We start from the raw sequence: 24,137 nt of genomic DNA, 5'->3' as shown, positions 1-24,137 counted from the left end.
TTTCTCTGCTTGCAAATAGATAGGTAGGTAGATAGATAGACAGGTAGGTAGGTAGGTAGGCAGATGGATGGATGGATGGATGGATGGATGGATGGATGGATGGATGGATGGATAATTTTGGGGGGGTTCAAGGTAGGGTCTTGCTCTACCCCAGGCTGACCTGGAATTCACTATGTAGTCTCAGGGTGTCCTTGAATTCACAGCGATCCTCCTACCGCTGCCTCCTGAGTGTTGGGATTAAAGGTGTGCACCACCACATCCGGCTCAAAAAAAAAATACTTTTTAGGGCTGGAGAAATTGCTTAGTGGTTAAGGCACTTGCCTAAGGACCCAGGTTCAATTCTCTAGGTCCCATGTAAGTCAGATGAACATGGTGGTACGTGTGTCTGGAATTCGTTTGCAGTAGCTACAGGCCCTGGTTTGCCCATTCTCTCTCCCTATCTCTTCTCTCTCTCCCCCTCTGCCTGTCTCTAAGAAATAAAAAGAAGAAAATCCAATTTTTTTTTTTTTTAATTTTAGAGAGTGGGAGAGAGAGGAGGAGGGAGAGCTGGTGCACCAGGGCCTCAGCCACTGAATTCCACTCCAGACGCTTGCACCACCTAGTGGGCATGTGTAACCTTGCATTTGCCTCACCTTTGTGCATCTGGCTTACGTGGGATTTGGAGAGTCAAACATGGGTCCTTAGGATTCGCAGGCAAGTGCTTTAACTGCTAAGCATTCTCTCCAGCACCTTCCCTCCCCCGGCATTTTTTTTTTTTAATGGGAAAGAAAGAGAGCTGGAGAAATGGCTCAGTGGTTAAGTACACTTCCTACATAAACGCGAGGAGCCTGAGACTGTCAGAGCTCGAATCTCCACCTCCTATGCACAGAGCTGGGCGGCACCTGTAACCCCGGTCCCGCGGAGGAGCGGAGACCTGAGCATCTCAGAGCCCTGAAAGCTCTAGAGACGGTATAACGAGATTCTAGCTGGATGAAACACGGTGGAGCAGAACACTTGCCAAAGGCAGGCACGTGGGACCCCACAAGGACACATTCACGGGCATGTACCACACACACACACACACGCGCACACACACAGAGCAAGAGAGTGGGTAGCTGAGGAGATGCCTCAGGGGATCAAGGGCTTCCTGCAAAAACTGGGGTATTCGGGTTTGATCCCCCAGCCCCAAGTAAAACCAAACTAAAAACCAGAAGTCATAACAGGCTTCTATGATCCCAGCATATGGACACCAATCGTAAGGAGGGCAGAAACAGGAGAATTTCGCGTGAGTTCATGGCTAGGGCAATGAAGGCAGCGGAGCCAGAGTCTAGAGTAAGAAACCCTGCCTCAAGTGAGGTGGACAGGCAAGGACTGAGCTAAAAGTTGTCCTCTGATCTCCGTACATGCCCTGTGGCGCACGTGTGTGTGTGCACGTAATAATTATAACTTCAAAAATGAAAGAAAGAGGGGAGGGAGGGAGGGAAAGAGGGAGGGAGGGAGAGAGAAAAGGAAGAAAGGAAGGAAGGGAGATGGAGAAAATGGCTGGGGAGATGGCTCAGTGGTAAAGGCATTTGCTTGCAAAGCCTGATGACCTGAGTTCAGTCCTACCCGGCACCCAAAAAAAAAGCTGATGCAAAGTATCAACTACACCTGTAATCCCAATGTACCATTGGCAATTGGTGGGGGGGGAAGAGCCATAGGAATCCAGAAGCTCACAGACCAGCCAGACTGGCACACAGTGGCCAAACATCAAGAGCAACCCTGACTCAAAAGAATGTGGAGGAAGGGGCTGGAGGGATGGCTCAGCAGTTAAGGCGCTTGCCTGCAAAGCCAAAGGACCCAGGTCTGATTCCCCAGGACTCACATAAGCCAGATGCACAAGGTGGTGCGTGCATCTGGATTTCGCTTGCAGTGGCTGGAGGCCCTGGTGCACCTATCCTCTCTTCCTTTCCCTCTCTCCCTCTCCTCTGCCTCTCTCTCAAATAAATAAAAACAACTACTAAAATTTTTTAAAAAATAATGTGGAGGAAAGGAGAGAAATATCCCAAACCCTGTCCACGGGTCACCATGCCACAGATGCACGCATGTGCACATGCACACACACAATAAGTAAAAAAATAAATAAAATAAGAGAAAGTAGCCGGGCCTGGTGGCGCATGCCTTGAATCCCAGCACTTGGGAGGCAGAGGTAGGAGGATCGCCGTGAGTTCGAGGCCAACCTGAGACTATGTAGTGAATTCCAGGTCAGCCTGGGCTAGAGTGAGACCCTACCTCAAAAAAATAATACTAATAATAATAATTTGAGATTGAGAATAATCAGTAAGCAAACGTCTTTAACTGCTGAGCCACTTTCCCAGCCCCATGTCTAGAAAAAAAAAGGAGGACAAATAATTTTTCTGTCACCAAATGTAATGCTCAGAAATCCTATGTAGTCATGAAGCAAAAGGGATTTATTTTATTTTTATTTATTTGAGAAAGAGGGAAAGAGCGAGAGAGAGAATGAAATGGATATGGGCAAGCCACTCCAAACAAACTCCAGACTCAAGGGCTACCATGTGCATCTGACTTACATGGGTCCTGGAGAATCGAACCTGGGTCCTCAGGCTTCGCAGGCAAGTGTCTTAACCACTAAGCCATATCTCGAGTCCAAAGTCAAATTGAAAAGTAACGCAAGGGAAGCTGGGCGTGTTGGCACACACCTTTAATCCCAACACTAGGTGGGCAGAGGTAGGATGATCGCTGTGAGTTCGAGGCCAGCCTGAGAATACATAGTGAGGCCAGCCTGACACTACATAGTGAATTCCAGGTCAGCCTGGACTACAGTGAAACCCTACCTTGAAAACAAACAAAAAGTGACACAGGGTCTAGAGAGATGGCTTAGTGGTTAAGGCACTTGCCTACAAAGCCAAAGGACCCAGGTTCGATTCCCCAGGACCCAAGTAAGCCATATGAGAGGTGACTTGTGCATCTGGAGTTCATGTGCAGTGGCTGATGTCCCTGGTGCACACCCACCCTTTCTATCTGCCTCCCCACTCTCAAATAAAAATATTTTAAAGGGGCTGGAGAGATGGCTTAGCGGTTAAGCACTCGCCTGTGAAGCCTATGGACCCCGGTTTGAGGCTCGGTTCCCCAGGTCCCACGTTAGCCAGATGCACAAGGGGGCGCACGCGTCTGGAGTTCGTTTGCAGAGGCTGGAAGCCCTGGCGCGCCCATTCTCTCTCTCTCCCTCTATCTGTCTTTCTCTCTGTGTCTGTTGCTCTCAAATAAATAAATAAACAAAAATATTTTAAAGGAACACAACAACACAGCACTCCCTCCCTGAATAATAATGAAATGTATCTATCATTTACAAAAGAAATATATGGATGAATAGATAGGTAGATCGATAGTAGGTATACAGGAAGAGAAGGAAAAAAATTTATTTTTCCCAAAGATGAAGGTCATGGTTGCTTCAGCAGGAAGGGCGGTGTTTGTTGGAAATAACACACGGTGCAGGCTTTTGGGCACTGTGAGCCTCGGACAGCAAAACCCCCAAGGGATTACATGCCGGCTAAGTCAAGGCGTCTCACCCAGCAACTGTGTGTTTCCTGAGGATGGAGGCCAGCGCACAGTAGTGGAAGTATCACCTGCCCCAATCCCCCCGCCCGCCGCCCCCGTGTAACTGCCCAGACAACGGGGAGCCCGTGTGCGGTAGGGTGAGCCCCGTTGCTTAGGGACCCTGAAGTACTGCGGCTGCTGTCCAGGGTACTTTTAGCCTCCTGCCAAAAGCGGGCTGCAAGATGCGTTCCCACTCGGGAGGTGGAAGCAGGAGGATCAGTTCAAAGTCATCCCCGGCTATTTAGCAAGTTTGAGGGCAACCTGGGTTACACGCGACCCTCTCTCAGAAAACTAGTCCCCTCAAAGAAAAAATAAATAAATAAAAGACAGGCAGGCGTGGTGGTGCACACCTTTAATCCCAGCACTCGGTAGGCTGAGGTAGGAGGATCGTCGTGAGTTCAATGCCACCCTGAGACTATATAGTGAATTCCAGGTCAGCCTGAGCTAGAGTGAGACCCTACCTCGAAAAACAAACAAACAAAAATTATTATTTGAAAGAGAGAGAAATAGGTAGAGAGAGAAAGAGGCAGACAGACAGACAGACACACACACACACAGAAGGAGAGAGAGAGAGAGAATGGACACACCAGGACCTCCAGGCACTGCAAATGAACTCCAGACACATGTGCCACCTTGTGCGGCTGGCTAACGTGGGTCCTAGGGAATTGCACCTGGATCCACTGGCATTGCAGACAAGTGCCTTCACTGCTAAGCCATCTCTCTAGCCTTCTTTATTTTATTATTTTTTTTTTAATTTTTTGTTACTTTTTATTTACTTATTTGAGAGCGACAGACAGAGAGAGAAAGAGGCAGATAGACACAGAGAGAGAGAGAATGGGCGCGCCAGGGCCTCCGACCACTGCAAATGAACTCCAGACGCGTGCGCCCCCTTGTGCATCTGGCTAACGTGGGACCTGGGGAACCAAGCCTCGAACCGGGGTCCTTAGGCTTCACAGGCAAGCGCTTAACCGCTAAGCTGTCTCTCCAGCCCTCTTTATTTTATTATTTTTTTTAAAACAGGGTCTCTCTAGAGTGTCTCAGCCTCCAGAGTTGGTAGAGTGACAGGCATGTGCCACCATGGCCGTGTGGTGCTGGGGACTGAACCCAGGTCCTTGCGCATGCCAGGGGAGCACTGTACCGACTGAGCCACATCCCTAGTCCATGTTTTTATTAACACCTTCACACGGATCCACCAACAATGATGCTGGTCTGTGTGTGTCCTTTTCACCCACATGTCCCCGGTGCCTTCAACAGCCTTGGTGTGGACTCCTTAAAGAAGCACAGCCCCTCCACTCAGCCAGAAGCAGCCAGTGGGAGGACTGTTCACCTGGACTCTTGAGGAGGCAGTTGACAGATAAGAAAAAAAGATCCCAGCCAGGCATGGGGGTGCACGCCTTTAATCCCAGCACTCGGGAGACAGAGGTAAGGAGGATCGAGGCCACCCTGAGACTACATAGTGAATTCCAGGCCAGCCTGGGCCAGAGTGAGACCCTACCTCGAAAAACAAAATAGGGGCTGGAGGGATGGCTTAGTGGTTAAGGCGTGCTTGCCCGCAGAGCCTGGGGACCCATGTTTGATTTCCCAGATCCCACGTAAGCCAGACACACAAAGGTGAGGCACACACATGCCCACTCGGTGGCAAAAGTGCCTCGAGTTTGATTGTAGTGGCCGAGGCCCTGGTGTGCCAATGCTCTCTCTCTCTCTCTCTCTCTCTCTAAAACAAAGAAACAAAAAAAAAAAAAAATCAAACAATCAAAAATAAATAAACAAAAGAAAAAGATCCGTGTGGTAGTGGCTGTGACCCACAGGAGGAACTCGTGCCCAAGGAAGGAGGACCTGTCACCGTGTCACCAACGGGTCCATGCCACAGCCAGGATGCCCAAAGCTCACAGTGTGTCAGCCCAAGTTCCTCCCTGGGCTCTCCACACACATTTCTGGCAATGTCAGCGACCACTCAGAGTCACAGCTCTGCCACTCAGCGGCTGGTGATGTTGGGGCAAACCGCTCGCCCTCCCTAAACCTCAGTGTCCCCACCCAAGAAGCAGGACGATGATATAGACCAAGGAAAGACTGTCACTCATCCACGGGACGGATGGTGTGGGCGAAGGTGGGACCAGTGGGGAGGGAGGAGCTCTAAGCAAGTCGTCTGAAGCCAGATGGAAAGGAACACCCCAAAATCTACATCCGTCACCAAGATAGGAAGTGGGAGCTCTCGAGGTATTACAGATGATAAAGGGGCATGGTCCTCAGGAAGCCAGGGAGGTTTGTTAAAAAAAAAAAAATGGGGGCTGGAGAGATGGCTTAGTGGTTAAGGTGCTTGACTACAAAGCCAGAGGACCCAAGTTCGATTCCCCAGGACCCACTGTAAGCCAGATGCACGACGGGGCGCACGTGTCTGGAATCCGTTTGCAGTGGCTGGAGGCCCTGGCGCACCCATTCACTCTCTCTCAAATAAATAAATAGATAAAACTTTAACACCCCTCCCCCCCAAAAAAAAATTGGATACAGCCAGGTGTGGTGGCGCACGCCTTTAATCGCAGCACTCGGGAGGCTGAGGTTGGAGGATAGTTGTGAGTTTGAGGACAGCTATAGAGCTCACTCTAGGCCAAGTTGGGCTAGAATGAGACCCTGCCTCAAAAATAATAAAATAGGGCTGGAGAGACGGGCTTAGCAGCTAAGGCACTTGCCTGCAAAGCCAGAGGACCCAGGTCTGATTCCCCAGGACCCACATAAGCCAGATACACAAGGTGGTGCGTGCATCTGGAATTCATTTGTGTGTCTAGAGATCCTGACGCACCTATTCCCTCTCTATCTTCCTCTTTCTCTGTTGGTCTCATACATAAAATGAAATGAAATGAAATGAAATAAAGAAGGCTGCCATAGGGTGCCTTCCCACGTCTCCTCTCTCTTCATCACCCTGTCTTTCCAAGCTACCTGGCCTCCACCAGAAGAATCCCACAGTGTCCAGCTGATCCTGCCACCCTTGTGTCCATCCTAGGACCAGACTTTAACTATTAATTAACTATTTAATTAATTTATTTATTTAGATATGAGAGAGAGAGAGAGAGAAGCCCTGTGGTGTCCACGCACCAACTATATCCCCCAGTGTTAAGATTCTGTTAGACATGTCCCTTCTCAGAAGCCGGAAGAACCCAGGACCTTCAAGACACAGAAAGGGCCCCAAACACCATCCTTTAGGGAGCCTGAAAGCCAAAGCTAATGAGCTGGAGAGATGGCTTAGCGTTAAGGCACTTGCCTGCAAAGCCAAAGGACCTAGGTCCGATTCCCTAGTACTCAAGTAAGGCAGATGCACAAGGTGGTGCCTTGAGGCCCTGGCATGCCCATTCTCACTCTCTTAAAAAAAAAAAAAAAAACAAGCCGGGCATGGTGGCACACGCCTTTAATCCCAGCACTTGGGAGGCAGAAGTAGGAGGACTGCCATGAGTTCAAGGCTGCCCTGAGACCCCATAGTGAATTCCAGGTCAGCCTGAGCTAGAGTGAGACCCTACCTCAAAAAAACAAACAAACCAAAAACAAAAACAAAACCACCAAGAGTCAGGTGTAGTGGCGCATGCCTTTTAATCCCAGCAGAGGAAGCAGAGGTAGGAGGATCACTGTGAGTTCAAGGCCACCCTTAGAGTACATAGTGAATTCCAGGTCAGAAAAGCGGGGCACGGCGGCGGCGCACGCCTTTAATCCCAGCACCCGGGAGGCAGAGGTAGGAGGATCTCTGTGAGTTCGAGGCCAGCCTGAGACGACATAGTGAATTCCAGGTCAGCCTGAGCTAGAGTGAAATCCTACCTCGAAAGAACGAAACAAACAAAAAAAAAAACAAAGCGGAGGGGAGGAAAGTGATGCGGAACACGGAGTGGGTTAATCATGTGGCAGACCCAGGGACCCGTCCCTTGGGCGTCCGTCTGGGCCTCTGTAGAAATCCATGAGCTCTCACTCGGTGCGTGACGGACGAGCGGGATTTCTACCAACCTTCCTCCTTTCTTCCTGCCGATGGTTCCAGGCCCTAGGCTGTCTTTATGGCTGTTGGGAGAGGTGCAGCCCAGGAGAGGAACAGGCTAACGAGGGAATACGGGATACACGGGGCAGAAGGGGAGCAAAGGGGGGGTCGCAGAGAAAGAAGGACCGGGCTGGCCAGGTCTCAGATGCTAGCAAAGAGAAGCACGTGGCAAGCAGGGCGGGGGAGTCGGAGTCAAACAGAGAGTGAGGCAGCGACAAGGAAGAGAGACAAAGAGAAAAGGAAGAGAAAGAGGGAGGGAGGGGGGGGAGAGAAGAGCAAGCCACCCACCTGAGGTGGGGCTGCAGGCTTCTGCAAATTGCTCCCCCAACTCTCTCTCCTCTGGGCCTCTCCCGACAGCCCTACGAGGAGTGTGGTATTGTTTAGGCTCCGGACAGAGCTCAGCTGATATATTCGCGCGCGGGGAGGGGTGTCAATTTCCAGCCCTGTCTCTAACACCTTTTTTTTTTTTTTTTTTCCCCTGATGTAGGGTCTCGCTCTAGCCCAGGCTGACCTGGAATTCACTATGCAGTCTCAGGGTGGCCTCGAACTCATGGCGATCCTCCTACCTCTGCCTCTCCCCAGTGCTGGGGATCCACCAGGCCTGGCTCAGGCCTGGCTCCCCCTCCCACAGGGGAAGGCCAGGTCCCTGCCTGACAGGGGCTGAAGCAGGGCAGTATGGACAGAGCTGGAGGCACCTGTCTGCCCCTTATTCCCAGTGCTCCTCTGGGGCCAACACTCCCTCCACCTGGGGCCATCATTTGCTGCCCACATCACCATCCACCCCCCACCCCCGGACTTTCCAGGCGTGCCCTCCAAGCGTCTCCCCCCACCACCAGAGCCCATCTTTCTTCTCTGCGCCCCAATAGATAGGTTTTTGGGGGGGGAGATTAGGGACGGAGCCACCAGTGCCTGGGTGTGGGGGTGTGTGTGTGCACTGGGACTGGCTGACATGGAGGATGAGGAGGAAGAGGAGGGGGTACTGGTGACGGACGATTCTGACTGTTTGGTGTTGTGGGGGGACATGGCAGGGGAGGGGGGGTGAGGAAGGGCTGGGGGAGGGGTGGTGAGGAAGCAGGTTGTGTGTGTGTGTGTGTGTGTTGGGGGGGGGCGGAGAGCAGGACCAAGCTCACATTTGGCATTCAGGGCAGCTGACAATAAAAATGCTTTATTGCCAAGAAACTGGATCGATCGGGGCTGGAGGGGGCCGGCAGGGGGGACGCGGAGGGCTCCGCGCAGAGGCCAGCGGCCCAGCCTCCGCGGCGGCCAGGGCCCGAGCCGCCCTCCCCCTGCACCCCCTCCCTGCCTCCTGCCCTTTCTCCTGCAACCACCGCTTAGTTCTTATTATATTTTTTTTTCCTTATATATTTTTTCCCCCAGCTTCTCCTGCTCTTGGGGTTTTTTATTTTTTTTCTTTTAATTTTTTTTTTTTTTTAAACTCGCTGTATGTACTCCCAATGCCGCAGGCTGGGTGGGGGTGGGGCAGGGGAAGAGGGGGGGGTGGTCTGCCCAGGCCAGGCCCCTTACCCACGGGCTTCCATGACCGCCGGCCCTGGCAATGAGAGCCCCACACTTTGCCTCCATACCACCCCACCCCTCCTCGTCCCATTTCCAATCAGGTTGCCCACAACAATACCCCCCCCTCCCCAAACAACAACCTTCCCCCTGGCTGGAGCCTGGCCTCAAGTCTACCTATCTTTCCTCGGCCACTTCTCCTGAGGTCTTCCTCCTCCTCCTCCCCACCCCAAGGAGCAGCCCCACATCCGCACCAGGGTGGGCTGGGGGGGGGGGAGGAGGGCGCCCTGGCCACACTTCCTTCCCCTCCCCCCTACCTGGCCCACCCCGCCCCCTGCCCACTCAGTCATTTGGCTGATGGTCAAAACTGCCCATCAAGGGGGCTCTGAGCCCCTGGGGACCCAGATGGGAGGAGGGAGGGGGAGAGGTCGGGGGTCAGGCCACGTCCCCTTAGCTCGTCTCTTTCCCCTCCCCCTTCCTAACAAAGGGAACAGCCGTCCTGTCGCAGGGTGTGTGGTGGGGAGGGGGGTGTTGGCGGCCTGGTACTAACTAAGCAAAGCAGGAGAGGGGCTGTGGACGGCCACGGGCAGGGCGCAGAGTGGGGGATGCTGTCCGCCCCTCCTCTGCCCGCCCACTCCCCCCCCTTCGGGTCAAGGCTAAGGTGATTTCTCAACCTCTCCGGGCCCCGGGCTGGGGAGACAAAGGGCAGGGCTGGAAGAGGTGGGGGGGGGTTGGGGTGCGAGAGGAGGGAAGCACCTGGGACCCACAGTCCCCGCGGAGGGGCGGGCAGGCGGGCACCCTCCTAGCCCTGGCTTCACCCCAACCGGACACCTCCTGTGACCCTGCCTGGCATCTGCAGCCAGTCCAGACCCTAGAGCTCAGCAGGATTTTGTGGGGATACCAGGGAAACTGAGGCTCAGAGAAAAAAAGAGAAAGACGGGGCGGAGGGATGGCTTAGCGGTCAAGGCGTTTGCCTGCAAACGGGACCCACGTAAGCCAGATGCACAAGGGGGCGCACGCATCTGGAGTTCCTTTGCAGTGGCTGGAGGCCCTGGCACGCCCATTCTCTCTCTCTCTCTCTCTCTCTCTCTCTCTCTCTCTCTCGCCTTGCCTATTTCTGTGCCTCTCATAAATAAATAAATAAACAGAAAAGAGAAAGACAGGGGTAGAATGTAGGACACAGGCGTAGGCACAGGCCTCTCAACCCTGTCTGTCTTCTCAACCTACCAAGGGGAGACACCTTCCCCGTTGGTCGTTGAAGGGGGCCAGGTGGTAGAAGGTTCTGGAAAAAAAAAAAAAAAAAAAAAAGGAGGCTGAGTGTTAGGAAGAGGCCATGATTTTTGGATACTCAGTGTGTCTGTCCAGCATTGGCCTGGTAAGGGGTTTCGTGGGAAAGGGCCTGTGTCCACAGGCTGCTCCTGAGGGGCCAGCAGCCAGCCACGGATGGGAAATAGAACCCTCAGCCACGGCTTGCTTCTTGCTCACGAGGTGCGGTGTCCCCCGGGGGCTGGTCTGCCCCGGTGCTGACGGGACACCCACCTTGGGGTTTCCACCTGCGGCCCAGCCTGACTGGCAGACTTGCAAGGGGGCCTGAGGCAATGAACGGGAACAGAGTCACTGTGGAGACAAGACCTAGAACTTAAATCTTCCTACCAAGGCTGGGGTACCTCTTGAGGGGAAAGAGGGCTACAGCCAAGGGGAAGAGGCGGAGGACGGGACGCGTGTCTTTCAGGAGTGGGGGTCTCGAGCATGCCCCCATAGCCTGCCCAGGAGGCCCCCGGTGTGCCCAGGACTAAGGGGTCCCGGCTGCCCTCCCCCAAACCTCCCCTCCCTTCTCTCCCTCTCTTTCTCGCTGGCTATCGACCGACCAGGCTGTGTGACATGGTGGATCAATACGGCAGGGATATAAAGCCGGCTGGCTGGCTGCCTGCCTCTGCCCCTCTCTCTCTCTCTCTCTCTCTCTCTCTTTCTCTCTCTCTCTCCCCCTTGCTTGCCTTCCTTTCCTCTCCCGGAGCCGCACCCAGGCCCCCCCCATCCCGTGTACCCCACACCCCTACCTCTGAGGGACCCGTCCCCACCTGTACAGGAGAGTTTAGGGAGGCTGAAAGCTTGGAGACCAGGAGAGGGGGTGAGTATGGGGGTGGGTACGGAGGCAGATGGGTGCGGGGGGTCACACTTGCAGGTGAAGGGGCTGGGATAAGTGGAGGGGCAGTTCCTCTGGGAAAGAAAGCAAACATCCCCTCAAATGGGAGCAGCTCAGAGAGATGGGGGCCCTTTGAAGGTGATAGATAAAGGAGGTGGTCAGCCATCCCCGCCCCAGTGGTGGTGGGGGGGGTGGGAGAAGAGGTTGGGGAGACACCATCCTGAGCCAATGGGGCAAGGGAAGGAAGGCTCCATGTGTTGGAGTTAACAAAGGAGAACGGGGGGAAAGGAAGAGCGGGCACCCGGGCAGCCTGCTGCCCACCCACAGCGCCCCAGCCATCCCAGTCCTGCGGGTCCCTGAGGGTGAAGGCTACCCGGGCCTCTGGCCGTGGACTGGCGTGTACCTGTGGGGGCCGGCAGTATGGTGGGGGGGGGGCTTGTGAGGTGTTGGGCGTGATGATGGACTGCTTGGTGGCAGGAGGGGCCGTGGGTTCCAAGTCACGGTGCGTGGTGAGGTGTGCCCAGGCCCTCGAGCTCTGCTGGGAAGACTCCGGGAGCCTCTCCCTGCCCCGTGTCCCAACCCTTGAGCCACGGTCTGCGTGTGGCTGTGCATCTACCCGTGGGTGTGTCCCAGGGGCTGTGGGTATAGCATACCGATGAGTGTCCCCGGGTATCCCTGTGACCCCCGTGGAGGCTGTGCGTTCCCGTGAGTTCTAGAGAATCTACAGGTGGGGAGGGGGGTGGGTATGTCCACGTCCCCGGCGGAGCGTGTCTGAGCGTGGTTCTCAGTGAGCCTCCGGGACGTGCGTGTGCGTGTGCGCGTGCGCGTGCGCGCGTGTCCCTGTGCCCGGGCGGGCTGGGCGGCCGCACCTGTGCTGGAGGGCCTGCGTGGTCATCTGTCTCGACGAACGCCGGAGACCCGACGGGCTCTGGGCGTCGGGACACTCCCGTGGAGTGTGTACGTCGACAACCAAGTGCGTTTCCGCGAGTGGGATGGAGGCTGTGGGTGTGTCCCTGTGTGTGTGTGTGTGTGTGTGTGTGTGTGTGTGTGTGTCCATGATGAAGGGGGGGCAGTCATATCCCCGAGCCCGAGTGGGGGAGGGGAAGGTGGCAGCGGGTTTTAACGTCACGCCGTCCCCACGTAGGGTGTCAGGGCCTGTCCGCCTTCTTTCCTTCTGTGCCAGAGGCCCCAAGCCCCTGCCAGGATGGGCCTGGACCCCCCACCCCACCCCCCTTCTCCCATCTTGGCCAAGCATACCTCTGCTCTTCCATATCCCCAGCTCTGATGGACAACACCTCAACTCCACCAAGCGACCTCCGTCCCTCCCAACCCCCCCAGCGCCACCCGCTCCCCCCCGCCCTCCCCCCACCACAAGTCCAGTCCAACCCAGACAAAAGCAATTACTCCTGAGGTAGGATGTGAGTGTGGGTGTTAGAAACAGAAAAAAAAAAAAAAAATAGTGGGGGAAGGGAGGGGGAGCGGCTCACACACACACACACACACACGCACGCACACACACACGCACGCACGCACACGCACACACAGAGGCAGGGATGGTCAGCCTGGGGAGACAAGAATGGAAGAACAGACAGACAGAGTGAGGGACACACAGGCCGGAGATGAAAGAGAACAGAGGGGCACCGAGGCCGAGAGAAAGAGAACGGGGCCGAGCCAGCAGCCCGGTGCTGAGCCACGCAGAGAGGCCGGCCGCAGATAAAGAGATGGGAACCCGGTCCGGGGACAGCTGCTAAACAGGAAGGGAGAATGACACAGAAAAATAACAGAAAGACTGAGGGAAGAGAATGAGACCGGGCGGGGAGACCCAAGGGAGAGCCAGACATGAAAGACAGGTGGAGGTGGATGGACAGAGGTGGAGGGGCCCCAAGACAGCAGAACTGGGGAGCACTAAAGGGATATCGTGTCCAAAGTGTGTGTGTGTGTGTGTGTCTCTCTCTCTCTCTCACACACACACACACACACACACACACCACTCAGCTTAACATTCATGCCTCCCCAGGCCTGAAGCCAAGTATGACCAAGACCTTCCCATAGATCCCCCCCCCCTCACCTCCACCAACCCTGGCCAGGGCCAGGAGGGGACAGAATGGAAGGTCAGTCACAAGTATCCACAGGGTCTCAGCTCGTAGCCTCAAGGACAGCTGGGCCACCGTACACCTTCCTTAAGAAACACCAGGCGGCCACTGACTCCCTTGGCCAAGTTCCTCACGCTCTGCCGGGCACAGAAGGCCCTGGTGAGGCTGCTGCTGGAGGCCTCACGCGAAGCGCTTCCTCCCTGACCCCCCCCCCCAGCCGTGCCTGCCCCCCCCACCCCGTGTGTCCCCAACACCGCTTTTCTCTCCCCGACAAGCCAGCGGCCTGTCGCCTGGGGTATGCCCTCACGCGAGCTCTCCCTGCTCCTTCCTAATGGCCTCTTACTCTGCCTCCTGGTCCCCATGTAGTAGCCACTGTCCTCCCTTCTTTCTGCAAAGCTCCTTCTCTCTTCCTCGTTTCTTTTTTATTATTGTTATTTTTTTTTTTTTTGAGAAAGAGAAAAAGGCAGAGAGAGAGAGAGAGAGAATGGGTGCGCCAGGGCCTCCAGCCACTGCAAACGAACCAGACGCGTGCGCCCCCTCGTGCATTTGGCTTATGCGGGTCCTTGAGAATCGAACCTGGGGTCCTTTGGCTTCGCAGGAAAGTGCCTGGACCGCTAAGCCATCTCTCCAGCCCTTCCTTCCCCATGTCTCTACTGCAGGACACGATCTGAGTTTCCTTGAATCTCTCCGATAGGTTTCTGGGGTCCTTTTATTCCCCCTCAATGACCCCCTCTGAGCCTGTTGTCTGCCACATACCCCAAGGGTGGGGGGGACCCACAGGCAGGCAAAGCAAACAAGGCTTTCTGGAGCAGCAGCGAGGGGACAGCCCCCATTCATGCTTTTCTCTCAAGTGCTTCCCCTCCCTTCTCTGTTCTTGCCGCCTCTCCACCTTCATTAGGCTCTGCACCTCCATGTGGCTTGCTCTCTCCCCACCCACCCCCCACCAAAATAAACAAGCTAAGATGCCATCGACACACTCCTCATGTGCAAGACGCAGAAACAGCTCCCGGCCGGAGAACAGGAAACGCCTGGGAAGGAAGAGGCCAAAGTGCAGAGACGACAGAGTTGGACAGGTGTCCCAGGTGTGGCACAGGATTCCCGACAGTCCTGGCTACAAAGCCCCTGGGGTGTCTCTGAGGACCACCCTATGCCGACCGGCCCTCCCTGTGGATCTCTGAGGAACACCTGTCTCCTTCTACCCGAACTCACAACCCATAGACTTCCCTCAGCCCCTGGGATCCGGCACCCCAGGCTCGGCAGCACCGACGGGCACTCGACCTTCCCTTGCTACGGGACAGGCGGGGGCTGCAGGGGCCCGTGGTTCCTACTAAGAGAGGCAAGCGGAAGTTTCACTGGGTTTTCACGTCTGTGAGCCCTACCCGGTGGCCAAGAGACGCTCCCCATTTACCACCATCGTCTCCACCCACCCCACCCCACCGAGGGACCCAGCAACAAAGGGACCAAGTCTTCTCTTGTCACCTCCCAGCACCCCACGGTGATGAAACAGCCCCTGGCATCTGGACTCCACATCCAGCGAGGAATGCCGCTGCCCACGCCCCCACCCCCCCCCGCTCAGGCGCTGGCCAGCTGAAGGCGTGCCCTGTGAGTGTTGCCCTCCAAAGCACAGCCGACTCACGCCAAGAGTTCTTCCTGCCACGGCCGCTGCCCCTGGCTCGGATCCGAGCCACATCTGTAACAGAATACACCCAAGTCCTGACCATCAACCCACCCCCACAAAAAGAATGCTGACTGGACCGGGAGGGGGTGGTGCAAAGATTCTTGATGCACCTACTCGCTTCTGGTTTGGGTCCTGTCTGTACCGAACACCACCCTATCCTCTCTCTCCTGAACACCCGTGCTCGTGACCACTACCCCCCAACCCCGGGGTCTCTGCCAGCCGTCTCGTGGGAGCCGTGGGGCACGCCCCTGGTGGGTGGGTCTCCACGACCTCTGTGACCAGCGCCCGTCCCCCAGACTGCTTCCCATCAAAAGCCACCGCCACCGCCACCGCATGCTCTTGTGAATGGATAGAGAGGGACAGCAGAGAGGGTGGTCACACAGTCGTATTCGTGCTTTGGGCACTCAAGAGGGCATCGGGCACAGGGGATGGTGGCTGGCCATCCAAGGCCAAGCCTGTGTCCATGGTTCCCAAACATGATTGGAGCCCATCACCAGCCACCCCACTGGGAAGGAAACATACTGCGGCTTCTGCAGATCATCAGGAGTTCCCCCCCCCCCTCGGTATTGACCCCTCCCAGAGATGTCTCGACGGCCACTTGGGAGAGTCATCTGTCCCCTCTCTCCCCTAATCCAGCACCTGTCATCTTGCAGGCTCTGGTTGGTACTGTTTGCACCCGGTTCTTCCCTCTTCCCCAGCCTGGTACCTTGCTACGGTCTGTGGGGGGGGGGGGTCCCTCCTCTATGTCCCTGAAGACAAATTCTCAATGCCTAGTATGCGAGAGCTCCCACAAGAATGTTGGCCACTGGAATAAACAGATGGATCTGGATATGGTCGGTGTACGTGGTTGCTCATTCATTCACTCACTCACTCATTCATTCATTCATTCAACAAAAACTTACTGAGCATTTATACTGTGCTGGGGACCCAAGGCAAACACATCAGATAAGGAGAGACATTCCCTCACTCAGAAGCTTATGGGTGGGAGGGTGGCTGGGCGGGGGAGACGCTGCGTAATCAGGCTCACGTGATGTTGCTGGGCAGGGCAGAGGGGGCATACTTCAGTCCTGGGTCAGGGGAGCTGTTCAGGGCAGGATGTCCTCAAATGAAGTTCAGGAGAGGTGGGGTGTGGGTACAAGCCAAAGTGAGGAGAAGGGCCTGGCACGGGCTGGGGGTGGGGCGGTTAGGGAAGAGAAAGAGCCATACCCCAGCTAGGGCAGCAAGGCAGACCCAGGCCTGGGGTCCAGGAGGGGGCCTTGCACACCCCAGACCTCCAGTTCCCACAGGAGGTCCAGGGGCACAACGGGAGGGGGGGGCACTTACCTTGTGAGTGCAGCTAGGATGGAAAGACACTGTGGACAGGAGCAGTGTTTGTGACAGTCTCGTGACAGAAGTCTACCCCTAAAATCAGGGTCTCTTTCAGAGACGTGAACTACTCCTTGAACCAGTGGTCCACGCCAGTTTGCAAACTGTCAGCCAGCATTAGCCAATCATTGCTAAGTCAGGCAGAGTTGATGCTAAATCAGACTCTGTAAAGTGTTCTCCCAGATGAAATTCATTCCCGAAGTGCAGATATTTGCCACCAAGATTCCAAAAACCATCGGGTTTGGGTGAGGTGGTAAAATGAAAACTTTAAATTCAGGCAGTCCTGAGTGCAAATGCTGACATTCTGGGTGAGAAAGAGGAGAGAGAGAATGGGTATGCCAGGACCTCTAGCTGCTGCAAACAAACTCCAGACAAACTCCAGGCACATGTGCCACCTTGTGCATCTGGCTCACATGGGTCCTGGGGAATCGAACTTGGGTCCTTTGGATTTGCGGGTAAGAGCCTTGACTGCTAAGACATTTCTCAAGCTCTCTTTTCTCTTTGTTAACAGGAGGCTAACACTCACCTCACAGGATTAAAAGCCACGTGTCTAGAACAGTCCTTGGCACATAGGTGGCCCCCTAACTAAGGATCACTTGCTCCATTGAGATGTGATAGTTCTCCGTCACAGGTTAACAACTCTATCACACATGTGTCCATAAAGCTTTTGGGCACTTGATGAATATCTATTTGAAGACCCAGAACTGTCTCCACCAACTCTGAAACACAAAGCCCCCAATCAACTTCAGACCAGCTTCCAGACAACCTGATGGTAAAGCTTAGAGGCTCCCAGACCCTCCCTTCCACCTCAAAGACATGACGTCCTGGGCAAGATGTGACTTGGGTTCCCTGAAGAAAGTGCTGGGAGGCCGGGCGTGGTGGTGCACCCCTTTAATCCCAGCACTCGGGTTGCAGAGGTAGGAGGATCACCATGAGTTCAAGGCCACCCGAGACTACATAGTGAATTCCAGGTCAGCTTGAGCTAGAGTGAGACCCTACCTCGAAAAACAAAAAAACACACACAAGAAAAGAAAGAAAGAAAGAAAGAAAGAAAGAAAGAAAGAAAGAAGGAAGGAAAGAAAGAAAGAACCGCAGTGCTCAGTACTGCAATATCTGTATCACACCTTCCAATGCTCAGGGTCTAATGCGGAAGAGGTGGCGGAAAGAATGTAAGAGCCAAAGGAAGGGCAGGACTCCATACAACATGCCTCCCACCAGACACAAAATGGCCTGGATATCCATGACCTCACAGTGCCTGACACTACCTGCATAAGACCATCATAAAAGGAGGAAAATATCAAGACATCAAAAGTAAAAGAGAGGGCTGGAGAGATGGCTTAGCGGTTAAGCGCTTGCCTGTGAAGCCTAAGGACCCCGGTTCGAGGCTCGGTTCCCCAGGTCCCACGTTAGCCAGATGCACAGGGGGGCGCACGCATCTGGAGTTCGTTTGCAGAGGCTGGAGGCCCTGGCGCGCCCATTCTCTCTCTCTCTCCCTCTACCTGTCTTTCTCTCTGTGTCTGTCGCTCTCAAATAAATAAATAAATAATTAAAAAAATATACTTTAAAAAAAAAAAAAAAAAAAAAAAAAAAAAAAGTAAAAGAGAGACTGATTGAGATGGGGAGGGGGTATGATGGAGAGTGGAGTTTCAAAGGGGTAAGTGGGGAGAGGGGGGGTATCACCATGGGGTATTTTTTATAATCATGGAAGTTGTTAATAAAAATTTAAAAATTTAAAAAAGAAAGAAAGAGTTGAGAGTTCAAGGTCAACCTGGGCTACAAAGGGGACATCCGGTCAGAGAGAGACAGAGAGAGAGAGAGAGAGAGAGAGAGAGAGAGAGAAATTCTGTAACTAAGATACCCAGGTCCCAGGTCCTAAAACAGGGGTTCGTGAATGAACTTTGGGGGGGAAGGGTCTGTGAGTACCCATAAGACATAGCGCAACTAGGTAAATATAGATATGATTTCTTCTTTTTTTTTTTTTTCGAGGTAGGGTCTCACTCTAGCCCAGGCTGATCTGGAATTCACTATGGAGTCTCAGGGTGGCCTCGAACTCACGGCGATCCTCCTACCTCTGCCTCCCGAGTGCTGGGATTAAAGGCGTGCGCCACCACGCCCGGCTAGATATGATTTCTTGTGGTGAGATCTCTACCACGGCAAGCAGGACTATTTTCAATGTGTGTTATGTACCAGTATTTAAAAACTGGGAGATTTCCCATTAAAATCTGATTTCTGGTTTCTCTGTCTTCTTGACAGGGTCTCATGTAGCCCAGGTTGGCCTCAAAATCTTTATGGACCCCAGGGTGAGTTTGAACTTCTGGTTCTCCTGCCTCCACTTCCCAAGTGCTGGGAAAGCAGGTGGATGCCACCTCTCCTAGCTTCTGTGGCACTGAGGACCACACCTAACATCCCCAGCTCCTTTCTGGTTTTTTTAATATATATATATATTTTTAATTTAATTTTTATTAACATTTTCCGTGATTATAAAAAAATCCCATGGTAATACCCTCTCCCCCCACACTTTCTCCTTTGAAATTCCATTCTCCATCATATTACCTCCCCATCTCAATCATTGTACTTACATATATACAATAAATATATATATTTTTTGAGGTAGGGTTTCACTCTAGTCCAGGCTGACCAGGAATTCACTATGGAGTTTCAGGGTGGCCTCAAACTCACGGTGATCCTTCTACCTCTGCCTCCCAAGTGCTGGGATTAAAGGTATGTGCCACCACTCCTGGCTTTATCTATTTATTTTTAGGTGAAAGAGAGAGAGAGAGAGAGACTGGCTCATAGAGACACATGCTTCACCTAGGGCATCTGGCTTATGTAGGTACTAGGGAATCGAACCTGGGTCCTTAGGCTTCACAGGCAAGTGCCTTAATCACTAAGCTACCTCTCCGGCCTTTTTTGTTGTTGTTGTTTTGAGACTAGGGTTGCACTGTGTAATCCTGGCTGGCATCAAACTTCAAACTCACAGCAATCCTTCTGCCTCAGCCTCCCAAGTGTTAGGATTGCAAGTTTCACACCACACTCAGCTCCTGTCTTTGTGTATCTGTCATTGTCTCCAATCGGGGAGTCTCGTGAAGTCCAGGATGATCTCAAACTCACTTTGTAGCCAAAGATGACCTTGAACTTCAGACCCTCCTTGCTCCACCTTTCATAGTGCTGGGATGACCGAGTACGTCCTACCACACCTGGTTTGTGGAATGCTATGGGTCAAACCCAGGACCTGGTGCATGTGAGGCAAGCACGCAACCAACTGAGGCCCATCCCCAACCCTTCTGGCTTCTGTTGTAAATTCAGAAAACCTGCCCAGTCAGGGTTGTATTTGCATCTGGGCCGTCACAGAGCTGCAGAGATGTCCTCCACCCGTGTTCCAGTCCCTCAGATTTGCAATCACACCAGTTGGGCGCCAAGCCCTGAGCTACAGAGGCCTTGCTCGGGCTTCCCAAAGTACCCGCGTTTCCACGGTAAAGGACTGGTTAGGGCAGCCTGTGAGGTGGACGGGCAGCTCTCCAGGGTCCTGAGGCTCTGGTGGAAATAAGGCTGTCCTGATGTCATTGCAGGGTGTCCCACAAAACCGAACTTTGCAGCCGGGCGAATGTTGAGGACGGCTGGCTTCTGCTGAGCTCAGCCCACTGGAGAGGCCTGGCTTCCTTTCCAGAGCCTCACTGGGCTCCGAAACTCCTGATTAGTTGAGGGAGAGCTTCCAGCTGCCTCTCCAGTTCCCACTTTCCAGGGCTATGTGCTTTAAAGAGTAGATTCTTCCATTTTCACAACACCCTCCGTGGTAGGGACCATAAATTCCACTCCTTTGACAGATAAGGGAACTGAGCCATCATCACACAGCCTTTGCTCTCGGGGTTACACTCAAGTGAATTCTATTATTCTACTTTTTGTTTGTTTTTTTGAGGGAGGTTCTCACTCTTGCCCAGGCTGACTTGGAATTTACTATGTAGCCTCAGGCTATCCTCGAACTCACAGCGATCCTCCTACCTCTGCCTCCCAAGGGCTGGGATTAAAGACATGCACCATCAGACCCGGCTATTCTACTTCTAAATGTTTTATTTATTTATCTATTTGCAAACAGAGGGGAGAGAGAGACAGAGGGGGGAGAGAGAGAGAGATAGAGACAGAGACAGAGAGGTAGAGAGGGAGAGAGAGAATGGGCGCACCAGGGCCTCCAGCCACTGCAAACGAACTCCAGACACATGCACCACCACGTACATCTGCCTTACATGGGTCCTGGGGAATCAAACCTGGGTCCTTTGTCTTTGCAGACAAGCACCCTAACCACCCTAACCGCAAAGCCATCTCTCCAGCCCTAGTATCCTATTTTTTAAAGATATTTTATTTATTTATTTATGAGAGAGAGAGAAAGGCAAAAAGAGAGAATGGGTGTGCCAGGGCCTCCAGCCACTACAAACAAACTCCAGACACGTGCACCACCTTGTACATCTGGCTGCTGGGGAATCAAACCCGGGTTCTTAGGCTTTGCAGACAAGTGCCTTAACCACTGAGCCATCTCTCCAGCCCGCTATTATTCTCCTTTACAGAGGAGAATACGAAAGCGCTGACTTCCCAAAAGTCCCTTGCGGTCAGGTACATCCATCCCCCAAACTGTGATGCAGGCCACTAGGGTATCCACACTCCACCCCCATTTTTTTTCTCCCACAGAGCCCAGACATCCATCAACAGAGATGCCCACGGTGTAGCCAGGCTTGGTGGCACACGCCTTTCATCCCAAGCACTCCGGAGGCAGAGGTAGGAGGATCACCGTGAGTTCAAGGCCATCCTGAGACTACGTAGTGAATTCCAGGAAGGCCTGAGCTAGAGTAAAAAAATCTCACCTGCAAATACTAAGAATAAAATAAAATAAAAAGCCCATGGTCACCAACGTAGAGATACAGTATTAGCCAAGAAGCCACAGGACACGTGGAGGAAGGAAACATACCAGAGTGTGATCTCTAGAGACCAGGGGACAGCAGGGGAAAATTTGTCCACCCCAAAGGGGAAGCGGGTAACCGGGATGAGAAAGCAAAGAAGGCGGCAGAAAGCGCGCGAGAAGCCAGGGCACTTACCTCTTGGGCAGACGCAGCGAAGCTAATGCATTCAGGCCACCAACCCGGTCCAGCCCAGAACCTGGAGGAAGAGCGGAGAGAGACTGCAGTGAACATCCAGGCGGGGGGGGGGGTTCAGCCTCCCGTGGGAGGACGACGCTCCCCTCCAGCGGGGGGCTTTTCCTCTGCTCTGGCCATCAACAGCCACCAGGTCCTGAGGCCTGGAGACAGGTGCCTGGGACTCAAGCCCTGTTGGCCACTTGTTGCTCTCGGGGGGCTGTATGTGGACCCCAAGCTCAGCGTTCCCATCCCGTGACGGGCGCACTGGCGCTCATCTCTGAACTGTCGTCTGCCCGGCAGTCAGGAAGTTCCTCTTTTTGTTTTCTTTGCTTTTCATTTGTCTTTTTCATTTTTTAAAGTCTTTAAAAAAATTTTTTTTTGTTTATTTTTATTTGAGAGTGACAGACAGAGAAGAGGGGGGAGAGAGAGAGAGAGAGAGAGAGAGAGAGGGCGCACCAGGGTCTCCAGCCACTGCAAATGAACTCCAGACACGTGCGCCCCCTTGTGCATCTGGCTAACGTGGGACCTGGGGAACCGAGCCTCGAACCGGGGTCCTTAGGCTTCACAGGCAAGCGCCTAACCACTAAGCCATCTCTCCAGCCCTCTTTTCATTTTTCAAGGTAGGGTCTTGACAACCTGGAATTCACTATGTAGTCTCAAGCTGGCCTCAATCTCACAGCAGCCATCCTCCTACCTCTGCTTTCTGAGTGCTGAGATTAAAGGCATGTGCCACCATACCCAGCCTTTAAAAAAGAAATTCTATTTATTTATTTGAGAACAGCAGACAGAGAGAGAGAGAGAGAGGGAGGGAGAGAGAGAGAGAGGGAGGGAGAGAGGGAGAGAATGGGCATGCCAGGGCCTCCAGCCCCTGCAAATGAACTCCAGATGTGTGCACCCCCTTGTGCATCTGGTTAACGTGGGTCCTGGGGAATTGAGCTTTGAACCAGGGTCCTTAGGCTTCACAGGCAAGCACTTAACAGCTAAGCCATCTCTCCAGCTCCCCCCCCCTTTTTGTTGTTTTGAAGTACAGTATCATTGTAGCCCAGGCTGACCTGAAAGTCACTCTGTAGCCCCCAGGCTAGACTGTAACTCACAGTGATCCTCCTGCCTCGGCTTCCCAGGTGCTAGGATTACAGAATGCCATGTCAAGAAGCTCTCTGAATGGCAGGAACTACATCTTGCAACTTTAATATTTGGCAGAGGACTCAGCAAGTCTGTAATGCTCTGTAAGAACCTAATAGATGACTGAGTGAACGGATGGATAAATTAATTAGCAAATTGTGTGTCTCAAAGGACAGCCGGCAGGATCCAAAGAGAAGGAAATGTAAAGGAGTGCCCATTAAAGGTGCCTCTGAGTGGTGAGAGACGGAAATGAAAGTTACAGACCTGGGGCCAGAGAGATGTGTCAGAGATTAAGGTGCTTGCCTGCAAAGCCTACTGACCCAAGTTCAATTCCCCAGTACTCATATAAAGCCAGATGCACAAAGTGGCACATGCAACTGGAGTTCGTTTGCAGCCACCAGAGACCCTGGCGTGCCCGTTCTCTCCCTCTCTCCCTGCCTCTTTTTGTCTCTTTCCCAGACATGGTGGTGCACACCTTTAGTTCCAGCACTTGGGAGGCAGACACAGAAGGATCACTACATGGTGAATTCCAGGTCAGCCTGAGCTAGAGCAAGACCCTACTTCAAACAAAGAAAGAGAGGGAGGGAGAGAGAGAGAAGGAGGGAGGGAAGGAGCCAGGCATGGTGGCGCACGCCTTTAATCCCAGCACTCAGGAGGCAGAGGTAGGAGAACCGCCGTGAGTTTCAGGCCACCCTGAGACTATATAGTGAACTCCAGATCCGCCTGGGCTAGAGTGAAACCCTACCTTGAAAAACCAAACAAGAAAAATAAAATAAAAGGGAGAGAGAAAGTGGGTGGGGGGCTGAGCTGGAGAGATGGTTTAACAGTTGAGGCACTTGCCTGAAAAGCCAAAGGACCCAGGTTTGATTCCCCAGGACCCAAATAAGCCAGATGCACAAGGTAGAACATACATCTGGAGTTTGTTTGCTGTGGCTGAAGGTCCTGACAGGCGCTCTCTCTCTCTCTCTCTCTCTCTCTCAAATAAATAAATATAAATAAAAAGAGGGAAAGGGAGGGCTGGAGAGATGGCTCAGCAGTTAAGGCACTTGCCTTAAAAGCCTAAGGGCCTGGGTTTAATTCCCTAGTACCCACATAAAGCCAGATGCACAAAGTGGTGCATGAGTCTGGAGTTTGTTTGCAATAGCTAAAGGTCCTGGTGTGCTTTTCTCTCTCTTTGAAATAAATAAATTTTAATCTACCTACAGTATTAAAAAAGAAAGAAAAGTTATAAAGTTGTAGTGAGGCAGGAATGGTGTCTCACACTTGTAATCCCCATACCCAAGAGGCTGAGGCAGGTGGGGAGCACTCTAAGTTCAAGGCCAACCTGGGTTATAGAGTGAGACCCCTACTTCAAAAAGACAACAGTGGCTGGAGAGATGGCTTGACGGTTAAGACGCTTTGCCTGTGAAGCCCATGTACCCAGGTTCCGTTCTCCAGATCCCAAGGAAGCCAGATGCACAAGGTGGCACATGCGTCTGGAGTTCTTTTGCAGTGGCTAGAGGTCCTGGCACAC

At 53.3% G+C, this 24,137-nt stretch overlaps 1 protein-coding gene across 1 annotated transcript in view; it reads right to left on the bottom strand.

The window, feature by feature from the left end:
- The window catches only part of Pou2f2 (POU class 2 homeobox 2), a 106,929-nt gene extending 85,404 nt beyond the window's left edge, over positions 1-21,525 (bottom strand). The window contains exon 1 of the mRNA XM_045134477.1: positions 21,464-21,525. The gene's annotated coding sequence lies outside the window, so the exon portion shown is untranslated. The remainder of the gene's footprint in view (positions 1-21,463) is intronic.
- Between the last annotated feature and the right edge of the window lie 2,612 nt (positions 21,526-24,137).

Source organism: Jaculus jaculus, chromosome 14 (genome assembly GCF_020740685.1).
Source record: "Jaculus jaculus isolate mJacJac1 chromosome 14, mJacJac1.mat.Y.cur, whole genome shotgun sequence".
Classification (NCBI taxonomy): Eukaryota; Metazoa; Chordata; class Mammalia; order Rodentia; family Dipodidae; genus Jaculus; species Jaculus jaculus.
Note: the sequence above shows the minus strand (reverse complement) of the source record. Positions and strands in the feature narration are given on the sequence as shown.